Here is a 24,104-nt window from a genome sequence, read left to right as displayed (position 1 = left end):
ACATGCACATATGGGCACCATTTTGGATTGATAACCTTTTCAGAAGCTTATATTAGTTAACCACCTCTAACAATTTATTTATCCACTTGCAAAGTAAAGGGAGAGAAGTACAAGAGGAAGGGAAAGGATTGTATTCTGCGTGTCTACTACCCACCTAACCTGTTAGGTATTTTACACACGTTTTCTGTCATTAGCTCACATTTATGGCTTAACATTCAAGAGTTATGAAAAATAAAACACATAAATTCTGCATAATTAAATGTGATTCCTGAGTGAAACATGCTTTATCTTCAGAAATTGGCAGCCCAGCTTTGTTCCAGGGATGGGCTCCACTTGTGATTTGCAGGATATATGCTTTCTGGCTGATCGACAAGCTTGGAGATCAGCCGGGCAGCAAATCTGAAAACAAACCAAGAGTGGGTGTTTGCCAGTGACTTCTTGGAAGGCAAACATCACAGCCCTGAACTTAATTCGGACACCACAGGCTTAAGTAAAAGTTCTGCCAAAGCTAGAGTCAAGCAGAGAATCACAGCGTTGGAAGGAAAACCCAAAGGAATCGTTTCCAGGAAGAACAAATTCTAAGGTGGTCCACGATGCCTGGCAATGCTTTTTACTGTTTTTGAGACAATGTCTTTATTTTTAATCTGATGGGTGTAAACTCCTGGCCAGGAGAATCTGTGTGATGTTACAGCAATCCAGCCCTCTCACAGGATTTCTAATTCTCCCACCATGTCTCTGAGCACGTACCAGCAATACGACACGCTTTTCTTTCTCCCTGCCTTCCTACCTTTCCTTCCCTTCCCTTCCCTTTCCTTCCCTTTCCTTTCCTTTCTTCCTTCCTCCCTCCCTCCCTCCTTCCCTTCCTTCCTTCCTTCCTTCCTTCCTTCCTTCTTCTTTTTTGGCCGCACTGCAGCACGTGGGACTTCTCCGACCAGTGATCGAACCCGCACCCCCTGCAGTGGAAGCACAGAGTCTTACCCACTGGACCACCAGGGAATTCCCACAACATGCTTTTCTTTTCCATCCTTTTTTGAGAAGCCATTGAGAATACTGAATGGTTTAGGAAGAACATTCTTATCCAGATGATATTTATACGTTATTTTCCCTTTAAGCTTTGTGGTTGAAGACACCAGGTCTACTCATCGGCTTATGGTTCCCCAGTAACCTACAGCACTACTAGCATGGAGTGGATTCTCTCTGCATGTGCATCGTTAATTAACCAAGGTTTGTGTTAGGACAAGCTATCATCAAGGAATCAAGACTGCATCTAGAAATGGGGATCCGACACAGAATGAAGGCACAGAGGCTGACCAGAGAGGAGAAGGGAGCAGCGATGCCATCATTCCTCTCTCCTCCTCACCTCAGCCTCTCGTAAGATACAGGCAGCGGTGGAGAGAATACAGGCCAGGTATGTGCAGATTATCCCTGTCATTTCTCCCTGGGTCTTCTAATAACCCACATTTTATCCAGGAAAAAAAAGACATATCACGTGGGACGATTTCAGCTCTAAGTCGGGAAGTCTTAACTCCAAAGTGCTTTTATAATGAGGGAAACTATTATTTCATACAACAGGAAATGGAACTGTGGCAGTTCCCAGACACCCTTCGCCCTTCAGGGCACAGGGGAAGCTACTGCAGTTCTCCAGGCCTCACGAAGATGGGCTTACACCCAGGAGAAGACGGTGTCCTGCTTTCTAGTAGTCTTCTGCTTTCCCAGAAGTAGCTCTTTTATCTCTTACTGAGTTCTGCTTCCAAGCACCGTCACATGTCATCGGGACGGTGGATGAACCTGGAACACGCCTGCCCTGCCAACATTCTCACCGGGGCGCTGAAGGCTTCCTCCCTTGATCACGACCGAGCGTGACCTCAGTGGCCACGCCAGCCACTCTGGGGATCTGGCTCTGAAAGCTGTCTCAGTCCCTCCCTCCCCATCCTATCCCAACCCCACCCCCGCCCACAGTCCACCAGACAGGTAGCTGTGGGTAGCACATGTTGGCCCTGTTTCGAGGTTTCCCGTCCTGTCTCTGGTGTTCCTACCGCCCCAAACAAATCAGCTCATTCAAGTGAAATCGAGGTGGGTAGAGAGGGCAAAGCTTTACCAAGCTTCACCAGAAAGTTCCATTGTATTCTCATTTTGAGCCCCATCCAAATTCCAGTTATATAATACTTTCTAGATATTCTGCACACTATAGACACTCATTCAAAGTTGCTTACCCTGTGTCTTTCTAAAACAGAATCCTTCCCTAAATATCATTTTGTGAGTTTCAAAAGAGCTATTCAATGATTTTTTTAGGAAATAGCTCAAAGTTGGGATAAGAAAAGCCAACTGAATGCTAAATTGACTGCAATGTCTTTTAATTATTCAAGGACAAATTAATCATTTTTTTAAAGAGTTCTAATCTTCATTATCTATTAAACCTATGAAAGCCTTAAACATTATTGTCTTGCTATCAAATGGCATATACAGGAAAAGAAATTACGCTTAGCTTTACCACTCAAGGATTTAGAATTACTATTCAAGTAACAGAATTGCTATTACTATTCATATTAATTTCTTATGAATAAAGTTCTAAAAGAAAAATGTATATATATATATTGCTATTTAAAGCAAGGACCATATAATTTTATGACATCTCTAAATTCACACTGAACTCTGCAGCTGGCTACATTCTTTTACACACACTAGCTCTCTGTGAGGCTCCTGCAGTAACACAATGGAAGCATTGCTATCAGCGGTACCTCTTTATGGATGATTTAGCTCAAAGTCCTGCGTGACAATGAACTGACTGAGGATGAAGAGTCTGAAGGTCAACCCAGAACCCAAGACTTCTAATTCAAAATCTCATGCCCTTTCACATAGTATTTTTAAATTAATTTTTAAAGAATTTCTCTTGTGGAAAATATGTGAAAGCAAATTATCTCTGTCATTGGAAATACTGTTTTGTAACTTTCAGGCTCATAAAAAGTCTATTTGGATGAACGATAAAGCATGTAGTTCATTTACATTCTAATGTTCAAAGTACAATGATGTAACGTAATCATTTTGCATTCGATTTTATTTCCAATCTACTTTACAACCAGTTACCGGTTTTTCCATCCTTGCTATCTGGGTCTTTAAAATCTAGGCTGATATCACCATGTTTGCGTAACTAAAGATACACACATGAGGCAAGAGAGAGAAAGGTGAGATAGGGAGGTTGTCAGGATAGTATTGTGTGTCCCCTGAGGATAAAACATCCAGCTGACAGAGACCAGCTATTCTGCTATTTCAGGGTCCACCACGTTTTCTGTGTTGCCCCAGTGGGTCTGGTGGACATAGCATGTTCTCATATGACCCGCGTGAGAAAGCGGATCGCAGATCCTATTTTGAAGTTCTGTCTCAATAGAATGGCCAGGGCCTAAAGGCAAAGGAATGAAACGAAGGAGCTTGTTTTAAATGCCATTCTAGCATCATGCCTGAGGATCTGTCATAATGTCATGGAATCCATAACCAGAGGCTTGAAAGTCCCTGCGCACCAACGCTGGAAATGACTGCGGCCCTTCCCCTGCCACGTGCCCTCACTCGCGCCATCTGTTACTCCTGAGTGCTGCTTCTGAAGCATCACGCACAGTGCAACTTCATGTTGCATTTAGACACACTGATCCGATCCTCTTGACGTTTCCTGACTGGCTCTTAGAGTAGCTTTCAACCAGCCCATCTTTCTTGGACTGGAGTGTATTTGCAATGCCAAGTTCCACTGGTGAGCTGGAATACCCACTTCAGACTTTTGGACACTGCATTAAGAATCTTGACCCTGGGGCTTCCCTGGTGGCGCGGTGGTTGAGAGTCCGCCTGCCGATGCAGGGTACACGGGTTCGTGCCCCGGTCCGGGAGGATCCCACATTCCGCGGAGTGGCTAGGCCCGTGAGCCATGGCCGCTGAGCCTGCGCGTCCGGAGCCTGTGCTCCGCAATGGGAGAGGCCACGGCAGTGAGAGGCCCACGTACCGCAGAAAAAAAAGAATCTTGACCCCAAGAAAGATGGCAAAGAATCCACAAAAAGTCATGAAAATACAGACTTTGTTCATTTATCAGAGCATATTTTGACACGTGCCCTGATCTTCTTTGGTCATAAAAATTATGAAGAAATGAAGCAGTGGTACCTGCATGGACAGTAGGAATTCAGGTTCCAGGTTACCCTCCGTGAGGCCATTTCCAAAATGAAGCTAGCTCCTCAGCCTGGCCCAGTTTGTTCCCATCTCTCCGCCTTTGCTCTGAATGCCAGACACTAAGATCCATGACTGCCTCGCAGCTAAGCCCATGAATAGTGTCACTGGGAGGGACACGGAACCTCACTTCTCTCAATGTCTGTCCTTCTTCGGCCATCATATGCCACATTATGTGCATTCCACATCCTGAGAGCACGCAAATCTTTCTTTTCATTTCCACCCAGATCATCCCATGAGCATTTTGAAAAGTGTCTTTCTCAGTGAATACACATTTTTTCTTTTTTTTTTTTCGGATAACAAGGAAGTTTAGAAACTGCTGAGCCACAGGCCCACTTACAGCTAAGCCTTCCTGTTGACCTGTGCTTTAATTTCTGCTTTCCAACTCAGTCCCCTATTGGTAGTAGGCTGTACACCCAAATTCCAAGCTGGATGGTTTGGCCAATGACCCACAGGGGCTGTTCCTGCTAAGCATTTCCCTCCGTCTCACAGATTGACTCAGTTTCTGCTTTCTCTTGCCTGAATCTTTATGGATTCCCCTAACCTTCAATGGCAACTACTGAAGCTATCAAAAAGCCCTTGTTCCCCATGGCCCTACATCCTAGGTTTATACTCCGTCCTGTCCTAGAATCAGCTAGAAATGGGTGTGATGACGGGGACTCCTCTGGCTTTCTGCCCTTCAGCTCTTCCTCACCTCTACACAGATCCCACTGTCAGCTATATTAGTTATGCTGCAGCCTAACTACGCATTACTATTATTCACGTATGTACGTATACACACACGTAGGTATGATGGATATGTATGTATGTGGGTGTGTACATGTGCAGACATATACAGCTATGTATACATTTGTGTGGGTGTGTATGTACGTGTGTACGTATGTATATTTCCCACCTCCTTGCTGGGGAGCAAATAAATTTTGAAAGTTGTCTACTTTATTAAGTGCCCTTAGAGAAGGATTAGATAAGCAGATATGGTTTGAAATGACAGAAAAAACTGTCATCAGTGAACTGGTAAACTCTAGAACCCCTGCTCTTTCCAGTCAACTATCAATATTTCAAATGCCCCTATTTTTGCAATATCACTTTATTTTCCAAACAAACAACTACAAAGATCTGTTGATTTTATTTTCAAAACAAATGTTATGAAAGACCTAAACACAAGAAACTGACTCACAAGGACACGTGTCCTATCAAACAGACACAAAAACCTTTTTAAGGAGAAAAATACAAATAGATGATGCTATACATGATTGTTTTTTATGAGTTTTCAGAAACACTTAGGAAAAAAGTGGGAACCAGTGTTGAGTTGTCAACCAACCTCACCAGTGTCAGGCATTCCACAGAATTCCCATGTGGCTGTGCATGCGTGACGCAAGGAGCAGATCTGGAATCAAATAACCACGAGACGCATGTGAAAATGTATTAGAGCACGCCTGTTGCAGAGAAATTAAACAAAGGGGGCGAAAGGCATTTGCAGGAAAAACAAAGGTGGAAACATATGGCAAAGCAGTGTTCTCATCAAAGAAGAGAACAGTAAGTAAATTACAAAGCAGTGGCAAGGTGGAGGAACAGAAAAAAGGCCCCACAGAAAACAGCATTTCCTTGGAAAGAATTCACTATCTTGAAGGAAATTAAATAGAGGTCTTTTACTTTTAGACAGAAGAATATTTCCTATGGAGATGTCAGTTCCAACACAGAAAGGAAAAAGGAAAGAAGATCAATTAGTGTGCCCACTGTCAGCCACACTTTTCTCTCTGCAGAATTTTTTGTTATTTATATTAAGTACTAAGCTTGTCAACAGTAACAAGATAAGGAGCCAGAATAAAATACTTGGACCCAATGGTTCAGAACAGAGCCGAGGGCGCAGCCAGGTCACGTGTCGGTAGGAATCCCACATAAAGATTTGGGGAAGACGTCCACCCATGAAGACTGAGTTTGATTTTTATTTTTTCCGCCAGGGCCCCCAAACTACTCTCCAAATGCTGCTAAATGGTGAAATGTATCATAGGCATGCGTTAAATTCTCCTGCAGCACGGGCTTTGGGTAGCACGCTGGCTATGTTCCTCCCTGCAACCGGAAGCCAGCTCTGTCCACCTGAAGGGCTGAGGGGACCAAGTGAATCACGGAGCAGAAAGCAGCAGGAACACTTTCTGAGACGGGGAGGTGGCCGTAAATGTGAGCTGCCTTTCCTTTTACCTTTCAGCTTTCTTCTGTAAAGAAAAATGTATTTGACTAAAATTCCTAAAGTCCCCTATTGCAGGGAGCATCTTAGTGAACTATAGAGCAAAAACCTCACGTCCAGATGAGCACGGGTCACAAGAAGACATCACCTGGAAAAGACAAGTAGGAGGAGGAGAAGCGGAGGAGGAGATGGAAAGACGAAATAGAAGAGAAAGAAGAAATAAGAATGTAATAATAATAATAATAAGCAGCTGAAGTATATATATTGGAAAACGCAGTGAAGTTAAGTTTGAGTAACTAGATATTATTAAACCCTTATGTTTTTATATCACTTCGTGTTTATAAATCATCTTGTAAAATTATGAGATGAGATCAAAAATTATGATATATTTTACAAATGAGGGAACTGTACCTTGGAGGGACACGCCCAGGTCATACACCAGATGCAAAGCAAAACTGAGATGTCCACTGCAGTCTCAGGAAAGCTAACCTAGTGTTTCCACAAAGTCATGTCCCTCAGGAATTGGTGAAAGCAGAACTCTCCACGGCCCTCTAAAACACCTGCTTTTTTAAGGAGCTATATAACCCCATTCTAATGAAACTCTACCAACACATACCTAAAGAAAATTACCAGCTCTCTCATTATGGTTTGGGTGAAAGTCACTAATTCATTGACACATAAAAATGGGAAGGTTTTTCTAAAAATAAGTAATTCAATTATTGAGGCAAAAATTATTGCTGTTGATGTTTGTGCTTATTGTTCATGAAAGAAGGTCACTTCTTTTCCATCACAAGGTAGCCCAAGGCTGGATAAGTAATCAAGTCTTTAAAATGTATCTGCAGTTGGAAGGACCTTTCAGTAACTGCTTCCTGGCCAGGATGGACGAGGCAGCTCGCATGGTATTCGGACACAAAGAGGAACAAGATAAAATCCAAACTCGGTTTGTAAATAAACAGTGATATACATAAATATGGTCATGTAAATAAGCAGTGATGAGCCAGTCGGTAAATGTAATAATAGTGGATCAAGAAGACAGGAGGGAGGGAGCATCTCTGTCCACCTCAACCAGGAAGGACACAATTTGAGATGCTAACCCAAAGGAAGGGAGTCTTAGCTGGTCCAAAGACCCGGTGGGGAGATTCCAAACAATCAGGACAGAGGAGGGAGGAGGACCTGCTCAGTGAAGTCAACAGTTTGTGCAAAGGAAGAAGCACAACAAAACTCACGATCCTTGAAAACTGAGCATGTAAGCTGATTAGGCACTTGACACATGCGTGGGTGCCAGTGAAGAAAGACAGTGATGCAGAATCATGGAGGGGGGCAAAAAGAGGGACCCTTCTTATACGTGCCCACCAATGGCTATCCTTGTATTACTGGTAGGTATTATTTACTACTACCTTTTAATTATTTTTATTTAAATTAAAATTTTTATTTATTTTTAAATTTCTATTTCTAATCTGTAATTTGAAGATCAGAGATCAACACTTAAAAAGAGGAAGGAAGGAGGGATGGAAAGGGGTGGGGGGAGAGAGAGAGAGAGAGACAGAGAGAGAGAGACAGAGAGAGAGAGAGAATGAGAATAACGGACCTTCTATTGACTCCAGATACTGAATACACAGTTACTGGAGCTTACTGATGGACTAACACAAGGCATATCACCATCACTGAAAAAAAAACTATATCAAGGGGCAAAAGACAGGTGTTTCAAGGTTCTCAAGGTTCTTCTATCTTGCTGGGAATACAGGAGACCACACACAATAAGGTCTCATGGCCAAGCCAGTAAAATCATGCCACAGGGTAAAAGCATCACCAAGAAGCATTCCCAAGAACGCACAGGGCAAAGACGGGTGCCAAGGCAGACACTGATGGAAAAGTAGGACACATGGAATTTGATGAAGGGTCTGTACACAAGGAAGATAGTATCAACAAAAGCTCTGAAGGCAAGTCGCCTATAAGATGTGCACCATCTATACCAGAAGTGATGAGATGCTGAGTTGATCACTTTTAAGACAGTGGAGAAGATGCAGTAGAAAGACACTCTTAGATGCCATCACATTTTGATGATGTGACATTAAGAACTAGCGTCAACCAGGGCTGGGGGAGCAAAGCGGCAGGAAATGTTCACATGGGTAACTTGAGCAAGTATTTATTACACCAGTAAGTACCAAGGTCTCAGCACTGGGGGTGGTGTTGGAGATACACAGAGGAAGGAAACGTGATCTGGTCTATAAGGAACTCAGAGTGTCACAGAGCCACACCAGAAAGAAACCACAACTCGACTCATGAAGCCACAGAAGAGAGCTCAGAGCGATGAAGCTAGCTTAGCAGGCGACGGCAGAGGAAGCGTCACGTGTGACGGGTGAGGTCTGCAGCGGGCGCCTGGGGTGAGGAGGGAACAAGACAGGCAGAGGAGGGGGAAGCAGGCGGTACAACCGAGGGAACCACGTGTGCGAATAAGGCCTGAATGGAAGAACACGGATGGAGGAACAGGAGCAAACGGAGTGCTCTGAAACGGAGCGCGCACACACAGAAGCACGGGACGCTGCTGCAAACAGGGCCGGGGTCTGAGACGGCTTAGACCCCACTAGACGTGGCAGAAAGCCAGTGACGGAAGCAAAGTGCTCAGCTCAGACGCATCGTGGTGGTTAAAAGTGCGGGCTTTGGGATCACACAGCTCTTTGGTTTAGGCTGGTCCAATTCTCAGCCGTATAACCTTGGGAAAGTTACTGAACACTCGTAAACTTTAGGTTCCTGATCTCACAAGGGATAAAATAACTGCCCACCTCTTGTCCAGGTTGTTGCGCAGAACACACGATACTGTGATGTCTAGGGTTGAGTGCAGTATCTAGCTCGTAGTGGGTACTTAGTAAACTGTTTCTAAAATTATTAAAACGCCACACATTTGCACAGAAAGATGGAAATATGGGTTCCTGTGGATTCTGGAGTAAAAATTCATGTTGAGGTGCCTGGCAGGGTGTAGCATCCAGGGAGACCCGTGCCAGGACACAGAAAGGCACTGACTCAGACGGTTTCAAAGCAACCCCAGGGAAAGGCAAGGCATGGAGCCTGGAAGGTACCGGCAGGAAGCATGTTTCTGGATCTAGGACACACCGGTAGATTCATAAAATAACCCAAACACGGGCCTAGAGCCAGAATGTCTGCAAAGAAACTATGCAGTAAACCAAGAGAGAGGAACACAGGGTATTTTTAATTTTACAACAACCAGAGGATTAAACTGCATTTAAAGATAATCAATTAAGGCTCCAACCTCTTAAAATCATCCGACATTCCACACCAAACTGTGACTACTCTACTAGTTTTGTTTTTGTTTTTATGGACTATTTTTTTGAGAGCAGTTTTAGGCTCACAGTATATTTGAGAAGAAGGTACAGAGATTTCATATGTACATTCGGCCCCTGCAGATGTAGAGTCTCCTCCATTATCAACCAGAGAGGTGACTGATTTCAGTCGATGAACCTACACTGACACGGCATTATCACCCAAATCCATAGTACGTTAGGGCTCACTCTTGGTGTTGTATATTCTGTGGGTGTGGACGTCTCCACCATTATAGTATCATTAAGAGTATTTTCACTGCCCTAAACTTCCTCTGTGCTCTGTTTATCCATCCCTCCCGCGCCACCTCCCCAGCCCCAACCCTTGGCAACCAGTGATCTTTTTACCGTAGCCACAGTTTTTCCTTTTCCAGAATGTCCTCTAGGTGGAATCATACAGTATGTAGCCTTTTCAGATGGGCTTCTTTCACTTTGTAACATGCATTTAAGGGTCTTCCACGTTTTTCATAGTTTGATAGCGCATCTCTTTTTGGCATTGAATAACATTCCACTGCCTGGATACACCACAGTCTATGTATCCGTTCACCTACTGAAGGATATCTTGGTTGCATCCAGGTTTTGGCAATTATGAATACAGCTGCTACAAAGACCCACGTGCAGGTTTTTGTGTGGATGTCTACCTTAGGATAGACACAAGGAGCACACTTGCTGGACTGTATGATGAGAGCATGTTGTTTTGTAAGAAACCACCAAACTGTCTTCTGAGCTGGCTGCACCATCTTGCATTCCCACCAGCAATGGACGAGAGTTCCTGTTGCTCCACTTCCTCATCAACATTTGGTGCTGTCAGTGTCTTGGATTTCCACCATGTTAACGTTGTGTAGTGCTATCTCATTACTGTTTGAATTTGCATTTCCCTGATGACATATGCTTGTCTGCCATCTGTACTCTACAAGTTTCAACTGACAGAGATTCCGCCAAGTGTAACAGAAATACCTGGATAGATATGAAAGAGAAGCTGTATTTACAGTCACAACATTTTGCTCTCCTTATGACTTTGAGTTTAATGGGATTTGAAAGCCGGTGGACCTTCTGCCCAGAGAAGGACAGCAATAAACTCAGACACCAGGCCAGAGACGGGCTGCAGCACCTGCATGGAGTGTGGGCAGCACCCTGATTTGAAGAGGCTATGACTGCTTCTTGACAGTGTGGACAAGGACAAAACAATAGCCCTAGTGAGTCACCAACTACTGCAACAGCTTTTATTTGGCTCTACCTGAAATCTTGAACTCAGCAGAACACACAGGTCTATGAAACACAAAAGAATATTCACTATTATTGTGAGGAACAAGTTGCCTAGAAATAGTAAGCCACATCTCTACTAGAATCTTATTAAAAGGCCGAAGAAACAAATTCTTGGGTCTTGCAGTCACCGTAGACTCCCCATCAAGCCACTTAAAAAATTGATTCTAACGAGTTCTCCACTATGGAAAGGTATGTGCTTTTGCTATCGCCAGAGCAGCAGGAAGTGCTAAAAGTAACGCTTCTTGAAATTAATTTAGTATACTTATTTCCTCATTATTTTGAAATCTGAAATTCATCATATCAGGGATATTAGAGTGTAAATTTTATTGAAAAAAAGTTTTATTCCTGGGAAGTGTAACTCAATTGCTTGTGCAAAAGCCAAAATGTGACTTTTTAGAAAAATCACCTCAGAAATGTCTATTTGGAAAATTAGAACTGGATGTCAGAGCCACCTACTCCTAAAATACATCTTTTTTTTTAGACTAAAAAATATGAAGAACCACCAAAATATAAAAATAATGGAACAAACAATATTAAGATGAAATGTATTAGACAATTAAATATTCTTTCACTGCAGCTTATGCATAACATAATCTTTTTTTAATATTTATTTCATTTATTATTATTATTATTTGGGCTGCATTGGGTCTCAGGTGCGGCATGCAGGATCTTTCATGATGGCGCCAGGGCTCTTCATTACGGCACGCGGGCTTCTCTCTAGTTGTGGCGTGCAGGTTTTCTCTCTCTAGCTGTGGCGCACAGACTCCAGAGCGTGTGGGCTCAGTAGTTGTGATACGTGGGCTTAGCTGCCCTGCGGCATGCTGGATCTTAGTTCCCCGGCCAGGGATTGAACCCATGTCCCCTGCGTTGGAATGCGGATTCTTTACCACTGGACCACCAGGGAAGTCCCACACATAACATATTCTTGTTAAAAAATCACACTGCTTGTCCAAGGTTATCATATTTTAAAGTCTCTCCTGTTTTTCGAGAAACAGAAATATATAATCACCATTATGCAAGTCATATTAAAAATTCACTGCTCGTGGTAAATTGTGAAGTGGGTTATTTGAAAGATTTCCTTTCAAGGGGACAGTGGAGGACAGTAGATAATCAAGCCCCGACCCTTCAAGCAGAAAGGCAGAGAAAAGACCTCTGAAGAAAGGCCAGGTGTGGTGGTCAACCCTGCCACCAAGCCCAGGGCTAACTTCAGGGAAATTTTCCACTACCATATGGTTTGGGGACAGCAACATAGTTCCAAATCCCTATTAGTTTTCTTAAAATGTTGATGGTTTGGATGTCAGAGAGCTAGCTGTGTGTGGGGTTCCCAGGAGTTGGAAGTTGCCAGTTGGTTCTTACATCATATGCTGGTTTGAGAGCCAAAGGAAGAGCTTCATTAATCTTGTAAACAGGTAGGAGCACAGAGCAAAATACCTCAGTGATGTATAGATGATAACAAGATTAAAGGCACTGATTCATCCTTGGAGAAAAATAACCAAAGTGGTCCGTAAACACGATGAATTGTAGAAGTGTAGAACCTGGCATGGTTATGAAACTTCCCTAGTCCCACGATAACTGCATAACTTTATCAATCTGTGCATTAACCTGGTACATCGACAACATTGCTTTTGATTAGTGAGCAAAGCTGGTGTCTGGGGGCCGTCTGATGCCTGATGGATAGGCACAACTCAGCTCAGCCAGGTGGTTTATGCTCCCTTGAGTGCACACAGGAAAATCAGTAGCTGCTTGGTATTATAAAAAGCACCTCTCTGTTCAGGAGTCCAACTCCATATACAGCTTTTTTTTTTTTTTCTTTTTTTTTTGCCACGTAGGTGATGCAATGCTCAGAAACAGATACCTTTAGGTAAGAAAAGCACATTGAAAGCCTAACGGACTCAGGAAGGCTCAGAGTTCTCTCATTTTGGGGGTGACAACTGAGCTGTCGCAGATGAGCATTCTAAGCAGGTGACAAGGGACTCGGCAATTAACGTTCATTGTTATGTGTGCAGTGATTTTCACCCAGGTAATGAGCCAGAATTTTCTAGGGCTTCTTAAAATCGTTTCATCAGGTCATCCTTGGTTGGTCTCGTAATCCCACCATTCCAGAAAGCGTATCACGAAGCTTTGGACATCTCCGTGCGGTAAGACATTCCGCACTGATCGGATTAACCCAGAATGGACTCTGATGAGCACGACGGTTTCGGCATCTGTAGCAGAGAGGCGTCAAAACATATCGGTTAATGTGAGCAAAACCAGATTTTGATAGGCTCTCCCTATCTCCCTCGTTCTTCCAAGCAGGTATAGTAGGGAGTCAATTCTCTCCAAATACTGAATGAGTTTAAGGTCCTTATTCAGAGGAAATGCCTGGTTTCCATGATGTTTCATTCTGTATTTTCATTTCAGCATGAATATCGCAGCTTACTATGTGTCCTCTCCAAGTGAAACGGAGCAGGACCCTAGGGTCCCTTCCCCCCAACGTCCTCCCCCTGCCTTGTGTCTGTGGGGACGCTTTAGCCAAAGAATAAGTTTAATCAGAGAAGTAAGAAAACGCAGATGCAAAGGAAAACAGTCAAAGGAGACCAAATAATAATAATTTAGTCATTAAGCAAAGTCAAGGACCTTTTAGTTCCTCCTCAAGGGCTATAGATCATATTCTGAGCCATATCCTGTGAGCTGTCTTATAGATAATGAAAGCTCCAGCAGGTGGAAGAAGTGAACTGCATGATGACCAGACCGTAGTCGTGACATAAGCTGTCACAATTCCGAGAACTGGACTCAAAGAAATGGAAACAAACCGACCCTGGGACTGGAGACGAACTGTACTTAAAACAATCAAGATGATGCTGGTCAGACCACCAAGGACCAATTTCAAGATGACGGTCAGAGCTGACTGTGCTGTTTCTACATGCAGTCCCCTCCCTCCGCCTATAAAAGCTCTTGCCCCCTGAATCTCGGGGGCGGGGCAGGCGGGGCGGAGTAAGCTTTTGGACAGAAGTCCACCCTCCCCCCAGTTGCCAGCATCCAAAATAAAGCCAATTTTCCTTTCCATCAACCTTGCCTCTTTATTGGCTTTTCAGTGGTGAGCAGTCAGACCCCACTTTCGGTTACACAAGGACACAATTCTTGATTGATACTCAAGCTCCTTTTCGTTCTGTGGTCAGTTATTCATTCACTCAAGGTTCTTTGTTATGTCCAATATGTGTTCATTTATTTGCTAAGTGCTGGGGATGCAAAGACAAGTACGGCATGGTTTCTGCTCTCCAGTCTAGCACGAGAGAAAGACTTGCAAACAAGTAATTCCAGTATAATGTGCTATGAATCATGATAAAGGAATGTGTGTGGTGCACTAAGAATACAGAGTAGGGACAGCCAGCATGTCTTGGGAGAATCTGGAAAGGGAACTGGAAGGCACTAAATGTCTCTTTTAATTGACCCCCTTCCTCAATGTCTGGGGAAATTTGCTAACCTTTCTTTTTCAAACTAGGTAATAATAACAGTATGAGCTTCTTGGACTCTAAATCCTAACAACAGGAGTTGTACTTTTCTCTTTTGAGTAACAGGGGCCCACTGTTTGCCAAGGAGCCATTTGAGACAGCCAAACACATTTCCAACATCAGGAGTGAGACCACTGCAATTCTGAAATCAAGGAAAGTGTCAGTATATTTTGCAAAGAGTTTTTCTGAGACTTGTAAATGAAGGAATCTCTAATACATCAAAATCAATCTCTGACTTTCACCTACAATATACGACAAACAAAACCGAATACTCCAGTCTCCTGGACGACGCATTGGATCTTCAGGGTACCGTACGATCCCTGGATTCCTCAAGGAGGTAAAGCCATTAATGCTGGGTAATAGGAACATCTACCGTCCTTGGTTTCACTCTGATAGATGTCAATGGAAGCATTCCACTTTCCGAGAGCTGCACTTCTGATTGAGTCATGCCAGAATAATAACTCCAATGATGAGGAGACGTGCTTACTATTATCACAGAAACATGCCCACATCCATGGATTCATATGTGTACTGAACACAGACTTCCAGTAAAGCCAGACTACTGGCTGAGAAGTACCTTAGTTATTCTGGGGCATGTATATCCTAGGTTACGCGGACCTTAATGCCAAAATCAGATTTGACATTGGCTGAGAAAGTCTCAACCAAGAAGACAGCACCAAGGCCTGTCAGAGCAACTACAGGTCAGATCTCTTGGTCAATGTCAAATTTCCTTTCGGACAGAGGTCTCATAAATGTCGTCATCAGGCATGTCATATCCAGCAGGGTCCATGTTGCCCTGCATGGTGTTAAGAGAAATAGTACTGAAACAGCTGATAAAGCTGTTGATCTGTTTTATTTTTTTAATAAATTTATTTATTTTTTTATTTTTGGCTGCGTTGGGTCTTCACTGCTGCGCGCGGGCTTTCTCTAGTAGCGGCGAGTGGGGACTACTCTTTGTTGCGCTGCACACGCTTTCACTGCAGTGGCTTCTCTTGTTGCGGAGCACGGGCTCTAGGTGCACGGGCTTCAGTAGTTGTGGCGTGTGGGTTCAGTAGTTGTGGCTTGCGGGCTCTAGAGCACAGGCTCAGTAGTTGTGGCACACGGGCTTAGTTGCTCCGGGGCACGTGGGATCTTCCCAGACCAGGGCTCGAACCTGTGTCCCCTGCATTGGCAGGAGGATTCTTAACCACTGCGCCACCATGGAAGTCTCTCTGTTTTCTAAATTTAATTTCCTAAATAACAATTGCTAGCATTCATGAGAAGGTGCTTTCAGGAACCGAAACAGTGATGACATGTTCCCTGCATAAATGAATCACATGAGATGATGAGACCTTGGTTTTGCAAACCGTAGGTGGGTCATGTGGAAACAGAGCATAGTCCTATTTTAAAGAGTTCTTATTATCATGGCAAAACTAAGAAATTCTCTCGGCTTAAGAATGTCAAGAAGCATCCTGCTTACTTACATGGTGTCCAACACGACTCCAAAGCAACCCCTGAAAGCCCAAGGTGGGCACTATACTCAATTGCCTTTAGAAGGAAAACAGCCTCCCAAAGCCTCAGTTCCTTGTCAGCAGGAGATGGAATAATTTATCATCCAAACCAGGACACATGAGAGGGAAAGGGGGTGGGCTTATCAGCTGGGTCAATGGGCAACAGGTGTCAGCTGCAACTGTCCTGGGTAAACAAAAAGTTACCCCAGTTGTCAGAAACAAGTTTGTTGGTTCCATTCAGTCATTTTTGCCCCTGACTACACATTAGAATCATCTTTGGAGAAAACACACATACACAAGCATACACCTATACCTACATATGCATACACGTGTTTACATGCACAAATACATATGGATATGCATATACATATACTGAGATGTCTAAGCCCTACTCCAGACCTTAAACAAGATTTCTAAAAATGGAGTGAATCTTGGGCATCAACAATTTTTAAAAGCTCCCCCAAATGATACAAATAAGCAGCTGGGCTGAGAACCACTGAACTGGACACTCTCCAAAGCTTTTCCAGATCTCAAATTCTGGGAGTATAATTCCTGAGAATGAAGCTCCCACCCCTGCTATGGTCAAACTTTAGTCCCCTTTCTAGAACACAGAATATTTCATACCAGTACGATAGTAACCAACACGTATTTATGAAGAGTTTATACTTTACAAACCACTTTCTCAACATCATCTTTTTTTTTTCCTCACATTAACTCCATGAGAAAGTCAGGTTGGTTATTATTATTATTGACTTTCTACAGGTGAGGAAACTGAGGTTTCAAAGATCAAATACACAGGTAACCAGGCATCTTATACAAGAAGCATAGGGAATAATCGTGCCCACATCTCGATTAGAAACGGTAGCAGACAGGAGCAGGTGCCTGGGATTCCTGCCACATGGGTCTGAATTCCACTTCTATCATTTATTAGCTTGAAAAGCTGGGGCAAGTTATTTAACCTCTGCAAATATCACCGCTAAAATTAAAATAATACCAATACTCCTGCTCCGTAGCGCTGTGGTAAGTACTGCATAAGATTTTACATGGCAGACCTTAGCCCCATGTCAAAGAAACAGTAACAACTGTATCATTGCTTTTGCTGTTGTTACTGTTACTCCTCTCCCTCTTCACCCTCCTTTTACTGCTATAATTATTGCTATTACTACTACTACTGCTAGAACTAATAATAATCATCCCTGCTACAGGCAGAGTCAATGGCCCTGCAAAGAGACAACCTTAATCACAGTAAACCCTTTGAGCTAATCTCTACCCTCTTCCCACATACTCTGCCCGCAAACCAAAAGGAAACATGAATATTCTTCAAATGAGACACTGTGAAATCAGACACCCCCAGCCATGTAACAATGCTGAACTCTGGAAGTCTCTGGTATATACAGCAAACCATCAGACTCTAGACAGATGCTCAGCTGGATTTACAAAACGGGGTGAGAGCAGCCTTGGAGATGTGCTACGCCAATGTGCCTTCGAGGAAGAACCTATTGGGTTGGCCAAAAAGTTCATTTGGGTTCTTCTGTAACATCTTACAGAAGACCCCTAACGAACTTTTTGGCCAACCCAATATTTATCAGCTGCAAGGAGCACACTTAGCTGGCAGCCTCCAGTGGCAGCCCCTTGGGGTCTGCTCCCGTGTTTAAATGGAAGCCTCACACTTTGGGGGGAAGCCCCCAGCTTCCCCATTGATGGAGTATGGTCATCAGTACGAGGGTCTGGCCATTTGTGCCCAGTGCCTTGCTACTCGAGGGCCATCTTTGCACTGGAGCTGCCGCTGGACCAGGAATGCAATCTGTGGTTCTTCGTCCTCCATCCCCCCTTTCACAGTATCTGATTACACTGTGGTGTAAAGACTTTCTGGTGAAAAATAACACAAAGCACCCCCATACATGTCAAACAACCCTGTCAAGGACGGTTGTGTAGGGGTGATACCCTACACAACTGAGAAACAATGAAAACAATACAAAATGTTTTGTTCCAAAACTGTATTATTTCATGACTTTCTAAGAGTTTATTTGGAAAGCTCTACGGAGTTATAAAATATGTCTGACTCATCTCTCTTTCTAATGAAGTGCCTACAACATGAGGCTTAAAAAAAAGTGATTATGGATCATGCTCTATTCATGTCATCTTTGTTTTACAAATTAAATTTGTTATGCCACATTAGCTCAAAGATATGAATATTTTAATAATGCCAGATCTATAAATTGCAAGAAAAACGAATTAGAATTTTAAAATGCATTCAGTTTCAAGGAATTGGATTTCTTGAGGATATATTTTTCACCCAGAGAGAAAAGATATTCTATATTACTGTGTTTCCATTTTAACCATTTAATTTCATTCTCATTTTGGTAATTCCTATTTTTCAACATAATGAAAACATTAAAAACAAGCAAAAGCTAAATGGTAAACTATTTTAAAATACTAGTTGGACCTAGTAATCTAAATGTTCTTAATATTAATATTATTATGGCTACGGATAATAACAATAAAATAGTTACCATGTGACAAAAGGTATTCTATACTCTTTGCACGTATTAATCCATTTGGCTTCAGAAACATTTTACATTTTAAGTATAACCATTATCTTCTTGTACATATTGACAAACATTTTATAGGTTATTTAATCTGGTAAATTAAATATTTTTAATGTTAATATTGTTATGGTTGAAGATAATAATTATGCAATAGTTAAACAGTTCTTACTATGTAACAAACAAAATTCTAGGCTCCTTACATATATTAACTCATTTAGCCTCATACACATTCTATAATTTAGGTGTAATCATTACCCATGATGTATGAATTAAGTAACTGAAAAACAGAGAGGTTAAGTAACCTCCCAAGGTCACACAGCTATATGTGGTACACCCTGGATTTGAACCAAACAGTCTGCATGAACCAGGAAAACAAATGCCAACTTTCCTTAAGCCACATCAATTAAACTTTCAGTCTGTGTGCCTGTATGTAAAGGCACATGCAAACTGAGTAATTTTAAAACTGATTTGACTTCAACAAACACATCTGAATTTTAAAATCCAAATGAGTATGGTCTTTGTCAAAGTACTCACCCTGAATACCCGAGGCATGTTCAGTGTGCTTTGGCAGCCACCTTTCTTGTTCAAACGAGTCTCACCTCACGGAAGAGCTCCTGCAAGTGATGAAATCAATCAGCAAGCTCCACGAGAAAAGCCAGCTCAGCACTCAGACCTGTCTGGTTCTAGGCCAGAACTAGAATTTTCCAGTTGTGCATCAATCATTTTGTCAGACCTCCTGCATAGTCAATTATCAGTAAATAGTCATTAAGTACCTACCGTATGCCGTTCCCTCAGCTAAATCCCAGAGCTTTTAAAAGGTAAGTATGACTCTACTGAACTGGCAGTATTCACAGAAAAAGAATCCAATTTATATCAAATATTTATCATTTGCCCCTCTATGGGATAAAATACCCTAAACTTTTGAAGACGATTCCAAAAAAAAAAGAGCTCCCTGCCTTTTCTGTGACTATGATGCAGTCCTGATAATGTACTTTTTTCCAGTTTTATTGAGATAGAATTGACATACAGCACTGTGTAAGTTTTAAGATGTAGAACATACTGATCTGACTTACACACATCATGAAATGATGACCACAATATGTGTAGTGAAGATACATCATCTCGTATAGATACATTAAAGAAACAGAAAGAATACGTATTTTCTCCTTGTGAATGAGAACTCAGGATTTATTCTCTTAACAATTTCATATATAATGTGCAGCAGTGTTAATTATCTTTATTATGTTGTACATTACATGCCTATTACTTATTTATCTTAGAACTGCAAGTTTGTACCTTTCCACTGTCTTCATCTCATTTCCCCTCTTGCCACCCCCCACCCCATAATCACAAATCTGATTTATTTTTTTTTTGCAAGCTTTTATTTGGGGTGAAATGAGGACTGCATCCCAGGAGACACTGTTTCAGATAGCTCTGAGAAACTGCTCCGAAGAGGCAAGGGGGGAGCCAGGCAGTTTTGCAACAAAAGGGCAGGTAGTCTGAATGTCTTAAGATTATTGTTAATTAACGAAAACCAGGTATCTCAAGTTAAAGAATTTAGGGCTTTTCTTTGTATGGGAAGATGCAAGAGTCTGGGCTCCCTGAAATCCTTCCTTTGATATGCACCTCAGCTCTCTGAGGCCAGTATCCTGTGTTTTCATATCCTGAGTTTCCTCAGGGCTCACCGCGGGGAGTGGCTGCAGCCTGATGGCTGCTAGAAGGCAGGTATTCTTCCCTTCCTGAGTTCCCTCAGGGCTCACCCTCTCACCTGGCTGCAATCACTGATGACTGTGACATCCTTTGTTTACTGATATGGCAGGAAATACCCGATTTCTCAAATCATCCTCTTGGTCAGGAATTCGACCAATACTTGCGAGACATTTCATGACCAAACTTAGTCCCATGGTGCTGGGAGGCTCATCCAGATCAGGAGAAAACTCCTGTTGATATGCCACTCCAGGTGCTAATTTCCAGATTAGGCCCTTTTGATAATTAAAGATTCTCTGGATCCTCTGTCTGTTATGATCCAGGAAATGTTCTCCCTTATTGCTTCCTGCCATAACTAGAACCACATTATTACAATTATTTTGTAAGAGTCATAAATGTGATCTATTTCCTCAAGAGGTTTAGTCATCATCAATTTTGTTGGGAGAACTGGTTACACACTGGGTACTACTGTAAGAGACAACAATCTTATAAAATAGACAGAATATAAGTAATGCAGCTAGTAACACTGACAAAGCCACAGTGTAGCAGGGAGACATAAAGCACAAACAATTTGGAAACAAAGAACAAATTAAAACACTGATTAGTATAACTAGTTGTAATCCAGTTGCAATAAACCATCAAGGCCACAGGAGTGCCAGCTGGAGAAGCCAAATGCTGGCAGGTCTGAACTCTTTTTCTATGAGTCTGTTTTTTCTGGAAGTATAATTGACCTTCAACACTATGCTAGTTCCTGTTACACAGTGCAGTGATTTGATACTTCTATATATTTCAAAATGATCACCATGATTAGTCTGGTTACCATCTGTCACCACACAAAGATATTATATAATTATTGACTCTCTGATGAATGCACTTTTAAACTCTTTACCCATACTCTGAAATTCCATGGGCAGGATACTGCTCAGGAGTATCAGTATACTGCTGTTTTAACATGTGACCTGACCCCAGGGACTGGGTTAGGCAGGATTCCACATCACTGGTGCCACCTTAATTTAACGCTTACACTCCTGTCTTGCAATGGCTGGTGTCATCTTTTCTCCCTCATCAGACTGTAGCCTACCTGCCTCATTCCTTATTATAATCCACGGGCCTGTGAAAATGCCAACACACAGAGCACTCACAGGTGATACTGCTAAAAAAATACATTCATAGATTAAGGAGACAGTTAATAACCCCTTAACAAGACTGTGGAATAAAACACTTACTTCAAAGTATGAGTTCTGATGGGTGTGTTAAAAATTCTATCGTATTACTTTATAGACAGCCTTGCTCTTCGTGCATTTAATACTTCTAGCACTGACACCCATGGCATGTCGTAATTTATAAATTTATTAAGACACAAGTTCAGACAGCATTGTTAAAGCTGTTGGGAAGACATCATTTAGGTGGTGAAAAAGCCCAGCAGATAATCAAACATCGATATCTAATATAATCTTTCTTCTCTTTATATCATTCACAAGTGGACACTATGATACATTAAAATGCTGTTCACAAGTCTAGGTTATTGATAAGATGTCTGGAAGCAAGATATGCAAACAGGAGTCTTACATACATTTATATTAGGTCACTGACTGTATAATCAATTAAGTTATTGGCAGTTACTGGGTTAGATTATCTCATATTGATGGCTTTTTATATAATGTTTCATACTAAGTTTGAGATAGAAATCTCTAGAAAGTATACATTACATTTACCTATGTGTGTTGGGAACTTACATCACACATATTAATTTTACATGGGTAGTCATTATTTTGTTTCTCTAAACTTGTGTTTGTTTGTATTCTCTAAATTTTCTATGAAGAATATGTGTTTCTTTAGAAATAGGACAAATATTTTATTTCTTAAAAAACTAAACTCTTACAGGAGTAGAAATAACTCACACCTCTTTTGTGAAATAATGATTCCCCCTTGAGTGTGCGTGTGTACATCCACATACAAACATAGTTCAAAAGCCTATTTTCATGACCTAGAAGTTACATTAGCAATAGCTCTAATTATGAGAGCTCATTAATAGGAAATTATACTAGTTAATATAGAAATAATACTTATTTTTAAAATTTAGTTTTCTTCACTAAAAAAAATGAGTTCATAAAGTGGACTCTAAGTAACGGCTATTTAGAACCTCAATGAACATTTTAGATACAAATAAACATAGAAACAGTCTAAAGAAGTAACATACTCTATAGCCATTTGACGTTTATTCAGGACAGAACCTAACTCATCTACCTTTGAAATCAATCAGTACTCTATAAAGGTGAAGGAGGCAAGAGATGAGAGGGACAAAAATGACCATATTAATCTCAGCTTTCTTCTTTTTTTTTTTAACATCTTTATTGGAGTATAATTGCTCTACAATGGTGTGTTAGCTTCTGATTTATAACAAAGTGAATCAGTTATACATATACATATGTCCCCATATCTCTTCCCTCTTGCATCTTCTTTTGAATGTTTACATATTTGATTTTATATCGGGATTTCAGTCATGTCTCAAGGAAGGCACACAGAGCATGTGTGCCCTTTGATGCACGTGTAGACTCAAGTGGATGATGATAACTGGGTCTGAAAGCTGACTGCCTTCTCTCTGGAGGTGATGTGGGGAATGATAAAGCACAGGCAGGGGAGAGTCCGCTGGTTTCTAACTGGACTAGGGCCATGTTAAAGTGAGACCTCCCTGGCACTCCCAACCCTGGGAATTGGGGCTTCTCTGTCATCTACATCCTTCTGGGATCTGCGGTGTCCCACTCGCGTCAGCCAGCAGGGGGCAGCCTGGAGACAGTTATAGAAAACAATAAACACGGACCAGGTGAGGAAACCTATTTTCACAGATGGGTCAGTTCCATGTGGCATTATGTGACACTGCACGTCATCTTGCAGGACGCAGGCCCACTCTTCTGAGAGTCGCTCAGTAACTAAAGGCAAACATTTCTGAGAATTTGCTGTGCTTAATTGCTACCATCCCTTTAATCGAGCTCCTTGGACAAAATCAAGGATCAGAAGTTGTCTCAACACTTGGAGAGCAGCCAATGAATAACCGGGGGGAAGGGAAACTATAAGATAGTGATAATAGTCTCTCAACAGTGTGCACTACAACAACCCCCGTTTACTACTTCCCAGTAAAACAGTTAAGGGTACAGCTCTGCCCTCTGACGAACCTGGGTTTCTTTCCTTTGCTCCCTTCTATTTGGCCAGGTAATCTGGGAAAAGTGCTTTAGCGTGTGTGAGGCCACTTTCTCTACCTGCTTCAGAGCATTTATTGTGGAGATGGAGATAAGGAACATAACACAATTAGCAAAGGCTCTGGCACACAGTATGGGCTCAGTAACTATTACCTGATTACTTTTAATTATGATTATTCTTCATGCACAGGACATTTAATCCAGTGCAAAGGTGCAGCAGAAAGTGTCAGGAGTATCTGTCCAGCCCACGGGCCTCCAGGCCTTGGCACCCATCCCGCGCCACTCCTCACTGCTTGGACCAGGGATGGATCCTGATACACATTTGGCCAATCATATATTCTCTCTACCGGACATGCAGCCTAGAAGGAAAGGGAGGCGATTCTTTGTGCCGTTTGGCTGAACCGAGGGGCTCCCACGTTTGGTCACGTGCACCTTGAGAAGCAGAGAGAGCAGATCTCCTGAGAGGAAGGGAAATAAAAGAGATGCTGCATTAGAATCCACAAGACCCTGGCAATCCACGTTTGCAGCAACATGGATGGACCTAGAGATTGTCATACTGAGTGAAGTAAGTCAGACAGAGAAAGACAAATACCATATCGCTTATATGTGGAATCTAAAGAAATGGTACAAATGAACCTATTTACAAAACAGAACTTGAGTCACAGATGTAGAAAACAAACT

The 24,104-nt window shown here is 42.2% G+C and overlaps 1 long non-coding RNA gene across 4 annotated transcripts in view; it reads right to left on the bottom strand.

Moving 5' to 3' along the window:
- The window catches only part of LOC114486644 (uncharacterized), a 369,699-nt gene that overhangs the window by 331,587 nt on the left and 14,008 nt on the right, over positions 1-24,104 (bottom strand). For 3 of the 4 annotated variants that reach the window (XR_008617973.1, XR_008617972.1, XR_008617974.1), the window contains exons 3-4: positions 23,577-23,881; positions 19,054-19,133 (exon numbers count right to left, since the gene is read on the bottom strand). This is a non-coding gene — a long non-coding RNA (uncharacterized lncRNA). Of the gene's footprint in view, positions 1-5,332; positions 13,194-19,053; positions 19,134-23,576; positions 23,882-24,104 lie in introns of those variants that run through there. The other variant, XR_008617971.1, reaches the window with a different exon arrangement.

This window comes from Physeter macrocephalus, chromosome 7, assembly GCF_002837175.3.
Source record: "Physeter macrocephalus isolate SW-GA chromosome 7, ASM283717v5, whole genome shotgun sequence".
Taxonomy (NCBI): Eukaryota; Metazoa; Chordata; class Mammalia; order Artiodactyla; family Physeteridae; genus Physeter; species Physeter macrocephalus.
This window is presented reverse-complemented; position numbering and strand designations above follow the sequence as displayed.